An 8,830-nucleotide genomic window follows, 5' to 3' on the forward strand; every position below is an offset into this window, starting at 1 on the left:
ATCTCAGACTTCTAGCCTCCAGAACTATGAGGAAATAAGTTCCTGACATCTTAGCCCCTGTGGTCGTATTTGTTATGGCAGACCTAGCCGACCAGTGCATCCCCTCCTTTACAGACTGCTAGCAAACAAGACCCACTTTACTGTGCCTTCTTCTTCACTTACTGTAAAGAAGTTCCATAACAGCTTTGTACTTCATTTCATTGTATGGCTATATGGAGTCAGCATAATTTATTTGACCACTCTTCTATTGATGAGCATTTGGATTATTTCCAATATTTTGCTCTTAAAGACAATACTGTAATAAATAAATAACCTTGAACATGAAGAATTTTACACAGGGACAAGTATTTCCATATTATTGGAGAAGTATTATCCATAACCAATTTCTAGAAGTAGAAAAGGCCTAAAGGCACATGTAGTATAATTTTTCTAGTTATTGAAAACACCCTTCTTGGAGGCTTTACAGACTTATACTTCTACCAGAAAGACTGAGAGTACTTAGCCCCCTCCCTTCCTCCCACACACATAGTTTGTAATCCAACCTTTTGATCTTTACCAATCTGGTGGGCAAAAAAACTGTCCTAAGGAGTATTATTTTGCATTTCTCTCATTATGAATTTCTTTTCATAAATTTAGAAAATATTTGTATTTCATTTTTTGGTTAAGTTTTCTCTACTAATTAGAAAAATTAGTCATTTTTGATGATATGCATGGCAAACATTTCTTCAGTTTGTATTGGTCTTTTTATATCACTTCTGAGGAGGCCATGTAGAAAAATTTGAGTTTAATGTTATTTAGCTTTTCTATTTCCTTTTTAAGTGATGCAATAGTTCTGACTCCAACTACACAGAGTTAGGCCAGACTTCGTAGGTAAGGGCACCATTCTTCTCAAGACCACCCTCGCTTCAAACACCAAGGACCACCTGCCCTTCTGACCAACAAGTTGTAAGGGCTACCCCCTGAAGGTTCAATAATTCACCAGAACACCTCGGTGAACTCAGGAAAGTGTTATCCAGTTTTATAATTTCAGTTTTGTTATAGTGAAAAGGATACCAGTCAGAGCCAGCCTAAAGAATTGACACCTGGAGCGAGGTCTGGTCGAAGCTTTTGGTGTCCTCTCCCTGTGGGGTCAGGACGCATCACCCTCTGGCACATCCTTGTGAGACAACATGCAGAGCACTGGCCAAGTAGGAATGCTCAACTGAATGTTGATGTCCAGCATTTTTAATTGGAGCATCACCATGTAGGTGTGATTAATTGAATCACTGTCCACTTGATTGAACTCAATCTCCATCTCAACTCTCCCTCCTGGAAGTTTTGGCTGATATCATGGGGTTCAAAGCCTCAGCCCTCTAGTCACATGGCTGCTCTTCCTATCGTGGCCAGCTTTCATGTGAGCTATCCCCATGGTATAAACTCTCAGAATGATAGAGTATTCTTATCATGCACAGACCTAGAGGTTACCTCCCAGGAACCAGAGACAAAAGCCAGCTGAATTCTTTTTTAAATAGAATACAGATTTGGGATTCCATACCATACATAGAAAGTTCTTCCATTTTCTAAGAGTATTACAAAAACAATTGCCCCAGGATTTCCTCTAGTATCTGAATGATTTTATTTTCCTGCCAAATATGTTTTTGATCCATCTAAGACTTACTCTAGTACACGGAGTATATAGGATACTCTAGTATATAGGAAAAACAATTTTTTTCCTAGACAGTTGTCCACAAAAATTAGTAATAAATTATTTTTCCTCCACTGATCAAAATGCCAATCTTACTATATACTGAATTCCTGTTTGTATAGAGATCTATTTCTAAACTTCTTAGTGTGTTCCACTGATCTGTTTTCCATGTGTTCATACCACACAGTTTTAATTATTATAGTTTTATAATGCATTATTTCAAATTAATATTAATAGTAAATTTCTTACACTTCTACAAAACATTCCCTTGGAACTAGATTTAAAATCAAATACTAATTAGAAGTAAGATACCAATATAGCAATCAGATGAGTTGTCAGTATCCTATTGATTTAGCTTGTGAGTGGGTTAGCAACTTACAGTAGGAATTGCTTCTGATGAGTTTGCTTACTTTATAAACCAGAATCGAAGGTTACTCACAAAATTGTGCTCCATACATCTGTCTTTTGCAAGAAGTTATTCGGAATCACACAGACAGTTTTCACTGCACTGGAAACAGCCCAGCCAACCACAACTGCTGCTCTCCTCCAGTGCATCCAGAACATTCTAGGTACTTGACTTTCTCAACAGACAGTTGTTGAGTGAGTTGGGCATATGCTTTCCCCAATGCTTTCCATCTCCTGTGCATCTTGACCCAGGGCTAAGTCACTTACTTGTGTCCAGCAGAATCAATGGGCTTCCTGCTGCTCCTGACCAAAACAGGTCTAAGTCAGTCAGCCCAACCTGGGTCCAGAGTTGGCAGAATCTAGTTCTTTGCTCATAAACCCTGGTATTTGCATCTTCATACTGGAATTTTCTTTCAGACTGGGCAAAGAAAATTTGTGGAACAGACTCCAAATTAGTGCCTCTCATAGGTAAAGTGTAGCTTTGTGAACTTGTCTCTGAATAGTGCATGAATTTCAGAACCTGCTTCCACAGCACCATCTAACAGGGGAGCTTTAAGAGTTCATCAAAATGCCTGCCTAATCCTATCTTCCCATATTATTAATTTTTAAATCCACTAAGATTTAAAGGCCATGGAATGTGTTCTTCAATAGAAAACTATGGTAGTCTTATTTACGTAAATATATTATTTGTTTATATCAGGTGCAGGTCATATCCACTCCCTGCTGAGCTCCAGTGCTGGGTTTAGAGAGAATAAAAGATAACAGTTAACCCTGGGCTTCAAAAAGCCTGTGACTACTGTGGGCAGACACATAGGGACCAGGCATTTAGAAATCAATTCCTACAGAAAGCTGAGTTGGCAGAACTCAGGCTATAAAGTGAACCCATGGGAACCCATAAACATTTGATGGTTCTATTTCTCCCTGTGTCCAGAAAAGATTTGAGGTGGCTTAAAAGTTTTGTTGACATAAAAATAAAATCTGGTAAAGTAGTATACTCACAAATAAAAATCAATAAATTGTTATTATACATTAAATTAGTAATAATGGCTATCGTACATTTGAACACTGGCTTTCCCCCCACTATCCACAGAACATTCCTATGAAAACGTTCGTGAGCAAAAATGGTGTAAAAAAGCAACAACCATTAATTTGATATAGATAAAATTTTGAGTGTTCCCAGACCCCAAAAATAACCTCTGTTAGGCTTTTCTGATACATTAGGACACATCTTGCTAATGGATGCACAAAATAAATAGAGATGAAGCAGATACTCACAGACAACAGCTCAAAGCTCTGGTAGCTTGGTGCTGAGATGCCGAGTGTGGTTCCCAGGCAGGGAGCTCTGCAGGGCACTGCTTCTATAAGGGCTCACTGCCTGACAAACACTGACTACTATTTCCTCTTTCCGCCTTTCTTTGTAAAAGCAAAAATCCTCTTCAGATTTCTTTTCGTTAGCAAAAACAGGTACCATTATAGGTCTTTTGTAAAAGTAAAGTGGTGTAATGTGAACTTTCAAAAAGAGGACACCTATGTCCCTTTTGCTGTTGTAGAATGATTCATAAGATATGAAGCCTTTTTGGTAGCTCAGGCACAGCAAAGTTAGTGAATGAACATGCCGAAGTTCTTGGTGTATAAATTCAAAAGGAAACGTCCAGGTTTAATGTAGAAAAAGTGGAAAGGAGGAAAGTTGGGTGGAGTCGATATTGTTGTAGGGTCCCGGGTCCTCTTCTGGGCCCAGAACACCTCTCCCAGCAGCTGGGAACCATGGCTGCCTCCAGCTGGGTCCCTCACTGCAAATTACCCTTGGCCCTAGGAGCTGCCTCCCCTGAGATTATGCATCACCCCCTCCCAGGAAGTGGCTGTGGCCAATGACCAGATGATGTAGAAATACACAAGTCCAGCTTCCTGGTCTCAGTTTGGGCTGACTCTGAAGGGCCATCCCCACTCCCTTTAGCACAGGCTGGAGCTGAAGTTCCCAGTGTGCTGGGGGTCAGTTTCTCTTTCCAGTCTGTCTTGCTCACTCCTGGAGATCAGCTGGGAGAGGGAGAAAGAGCCTAGCCCCAGCTCCTGCCCAGGGCTCAAGATATGGGTGGTGTGGGCAGCTGTGACGCAGCTGTGGCTCATGGACTTCTACTGTGGAGGGTGTGGTAGGCAGAGTTCTAAGATGCCTCCCCCCACCTCCCAGCCCTTGGTGCAGATGCCTGTTCTTCCAGTTATTCAAACTCCTATCTCGGAATTGCTGTGTTGGCTTTTGCAGATGTAACTAAGTTTCCATATCAGCTGTTGTTAGATAGGGAGATTATCTTGGGGGGTAGGTGGGGGGGGTGTATCTAATTACATGAGCATTTCAAAAGCAGAGAGTTCTCTCCATGTGATTACAGAAGAGGAAGTCAGAAACAGGGAACATGTGAAGGACTGGATGCACCCTTGCCGGCCTGAAGATGGAGGGGTATGTGTGGCAAGGGTGTGGATGCTGAGAACAGTTCCCAGCTAACAGTCAGCAAGGAAGCCGGGACCTCCGTCCCACAACCGAAAAGAACTGAATTCTGCCAACAGCAAGAATGAACTTGGAAGCGAATTTCCTGCAGAGCCTCCAGACAAGAACTTCACCTGGCTGATACCTTGATTTCAGCCTTACCCCGAGGAAGTCTAAGTGCTGCTGTGCAGGACTTGTAATATAAAGAACTGCGAGCTAATAAGCAAGCATTGCTTTAAGCCACTAAATTTGTGGCAGCTTTTTATGCATGCAACAATAGAAAACTGATAGAGGAGGAAAATGAATGGAGGGTCTTAGGATAAGCTCCTCCCCACTGACACAAAACTGCTTAAGTGGATCCATGTGACAGCATCAGCTCCTGGAGCAAAGATGGGCGGAGCAGTGTCCTGAATGTGACTACAATTAAAAACTCACTGGATTGGATTTCATTTATCTGAGACTAGATTGAGTTTTCAAAAAGAGACACACTAAGGACTAAAGTCTAATTTAACAAAATAAATTAAAAATCAGTAAAATGAAATTACATTTTTAAATTTATGAGTCTATGACATGTGAAATTTATGCTCACTATGATTTTCATTTGGTTGTTGAGAGTGTTGAAGAATTTCCTTACCCTACAGTTTCCACAGGACACTGATACATTTATCTTGTTTTGTTTTAGACTACTCACATGCTAAGAAGCCTTTCCCCCTGTGCCTAGATCTTCACTGAAACATGGAAGAAGCATTTACCAATTGTGATATTTGGACCTAATATAAGTCCTGATTCAAACAAACTTTAAAGAAAAAAGTTGTGACATAATGGGGAAATTTGAACCACGGTTGAATATTTTATAATGATAAGGAATTATTGTTAATTTTCAAAGGTATGACAATGAATATATATATATACATGCATATATATATGTATATATATATATATACAAAGCGAGAGGTTTATAAGTGAAATAATAAGGGATTTGCTTCCAGATAATCTGGGATGGGAGTGTGAGGTTAGTTGGCTTATGGAAGACACAATTTTGGCCATGAGTCGATGATTGTTGAATCTGGAGTAATGGGTGGTGATTCATTACATTCATTATATTTGTTCATCATGACACATATTTACTCTTTTTCATTTTGTGTATTTGAAATTTTCCTTTAAATAGAAAAGAGGCCCTCTTTGGTTCCATTCTGGTTCTGATGTTTGAGGCTGCAGCCAGGCCACGCCCTGCTGGGCACCCAGGTCCTCAGAGGACCGCCTCCCACTGAGCAGGAGCTGCTCAACATACAAGGGCCATTCCCTTACTCCCTTCATTCCTCTCAAGGCTTCTTGGCAGAATTCCTACTGCTCTTTTATACCAACTATCTTTTCTATTTCTGAGCTCCATGCTTTTTGTATTTATTTCCAACAGAGAAGAAACTTGAAATCCACATTTGCACTGAAAATTTTGTTGCTGAAAGAGCATGTGAAAATAGCCCGAGGAGTAAAATTCTTCCCAAGGAAAGCATCTAGGAGAGGATCTCTGCCTTACTTTTCTTTCAAAATATGGTTATTTGATACAGGTCTGAGAAAAGCCTTGTGGGCCACGTTTCATTTTCCTTTAGTTGCACTTGAGCTGAGAACAGAAAAAAAAGCATTTTCTTTCTTTTTTTTTTAACAAGAAGTTTATTTAAACAACAAGATGTTTGACTTGAAGGGGAACTATCTAGAATTCTTTTCTTTTAGAGTAATTTATTCCTACTTAAAGATAGATGGCTCTACATGTAACAGCTACATACAAAAGAGTAATAAAGTGTCCCTGGTTTTACAACAAGTGAAAAACATTGAAATTCTCTAATCACACAAGTATGTGAGAATTTTATGTCATTCTTTTTTTTGTTAAATAATGAAAGCAAAAAAATTGACTGGAATAAAAAGATAAGACCTGAATAAACATGCCATTAATGGAAAAGGGGGGTATTTTCACAGAAGCAATGTTTTTCCCCATTACATCTCCATTGGATACTGATCAAAACATACCATTTAGTAAAAAAAAAAAAAAAATCAATGTTCTTGCGCACATACACCAAGTACTTTATGTACAACAAAGGAGTGGAGAAGGAGAAAATGAAAGAAAAGAGAAAACTGTCCTGTAGTACTCAGGATGTGGTGGAACCAAATTGCAGTGTTCTAACTGAGAATGTCTTCTTGGTCTGGAGGGACAGGGTTTTGGAGTAAAGTAGCAGGTTCCTTCTTTTACTGGCTACTCCCTAGCTGCTGGAACACATCCACTGGATCTTCCTCCTCCATTTCCAACTGTGCTGGTGGGTCTGTTTCATGGATTGGTTCCCATCAAGTCAGAATCCGACCTGCCTCATGGACAAGCCCTGTCCTGCACGGTAGGCTTTCATTAGTTTAAGAAGTGGTCTACGCCTCTTAATCTTATACTGCACCACAGACCCATCCTGCCTCGCCACCTTCCCATTCACATGATTGCGGTTCTCAGCCTTGACTCCTTCCTTGGGCTTTTCATCGGCCATGGCAGCCCTGGAGTTTCCTCAGCTGCTGCTTTACAAAGGAGGTGCCAGGCTGGCACCAATTAAGCACACAGTAGTGCCAGGAGTAGCAGCCAAAAGCATTTTCTAAAATAAAAAATAAGTCATTTGAAAGTGTAAATTTAATTTGTTAGACCCTATTAGACCGGAAAGGGGAAGATCTTTATTATGGGGCTTATTTCCAATTGGTTGATTGTGAAACAGCCAGGACTTAAGAAAAGAAGTCTGAAACTCCCAGGCAACTGAAAGGCCTGTGTAAGATCAAACTCTTAGCAAAAAAGGGCTTCTCAATACAGCCAAATGAGCAATAACTGTTCATTTACAATAGCATCAAAAAGAATAAAATACTTGGGAATGATTGTAACAAAAGAAGTACAAAACCTACACTCTGAAAACTATAAAACATTGTTGAAAGAAATTAAGGAAGACCTAAATAAGTAGAAAGATACCTCCAGTTTAAGGATCAGAAGACTGAATATTGTCAAGGTGGCAACACTCCCCACTGGACCCACGGAGTCCCTCAGTGCCTCCCCATCCAAATACTAGCTGAGTTTTTTTCAGATATAGCCCCACAAGATAGCCCCAAAACTTATATGGAAATGCCAGGGACTCAGAGCATCCAAAACAATCTTGAAAAAGAAGAAAGTTAGAGACTGCTTGCTTCCTGAAATCAAAAGTTATTTATGAAGCTACAGTAATCAAGGCAGCATGTTACTGGCATAAAGGCAGACATATAGGTCAATGGAAAAGAATTGAGAGTCCAGAAATAAACCTTTATATTTGCAGTTAATTGATTTTCAGTGGATGCCAAGACCATTCATTTAGGGAAAAGAATAGTCTTTTCAATAAATGGTTCCTGGATAACCGAATATCTACATATAAAGAATGAAGTTAGGTGCCCTACCTTACACCATATACAAAAGTCAAACCCAAATAAATCAAAGACCTAATCTAAGCTGTAATATTCTTAGAAAAAAAGTGGGTATAAATCCTTGTGATTTGGATTAGGCAATGGTTTCTTAGATATGACAGCTCAAGCACAAGCAGCCAAGGAAAATATTAGTAAATTTGACTTTATCAAAATAAAAACCTTTGTGGTTCAAAGGACCATTAAGAAAGTAAAAGAAGACAACCCACAGAATGGGAAAAAATATTTCTTTATATATCTGATAAAGGGTTGATATCTAGAATACAAAGAACTGTTACTACTCAACAATAAAAAGACATATAATCCAATTAAGAAAATGGGTGAAAGATCTGAGTAGACATTTCTCCAAAGAAGATGTGCAAATGGCCAATAAGCACATGAAAGATGCTCAACATGATTAGCATGACAGGAAAGTCCAAGTCAAAACCACAAGGAGATACCACATACACACTAAGATAGCTATAATCACAAAGACAGATAATGAAAAGTGTTGGCAAAGAAGCGGAGAACTGGAACCCTCATACATTGCTCGTGGGAATGTAAAATGATACAACTGCTGTAGAAAACAGGTGGGCAGTTTCTCAAATGGCCAAACCTGGAGTCATCAGATGACCTAGGTATCTACCCAAGAGAAATGAAAATGTATGTCTACACAAAAACCTGTGTATGAACACTCACAGCAGCATTATTCACAGTAGCCTGGGGGCTGGATGACCATTTCCAAGACAGTGCACTCACAGGGCTAGCTATTGGCTGAGAGCTCAGCTGGGTCCGTGGGCCTAAGAACTGGGGTCCTCTCT

At 39.7% G+C, this 8,830-nt stretch overlaps 1 pseudogene; it reads right to left on the reverse strand.

The window, feature by feature from the left end:
• Positions 1–6,803: 6,803 nt before the first annotated feature.
• On the reverse strand, positions 6,804–7,087 carry LOC118909940 (small ubiquitin-related modifier 2-like; annotated as a pseudogene).
• Between the last annotated feature and the right edge of the window lie 1,743 nt (positions 7,088–8,830).

This window comes from Manis pentadactyla, chromosome 6 (genome assembly GCF_030020395.1).
Source record: "Manis pentadactyla isolate mManPen7 chromosome 6, mManPen7.hap1, whole genome shotgun sequence".
NCBI classification, from domain to species: domain Eukaryota; kingdom Metazoa; phylum Chordata; class Mammalia; order Pholidota; family Manidae; genus Manis; species Manis pentadactyla.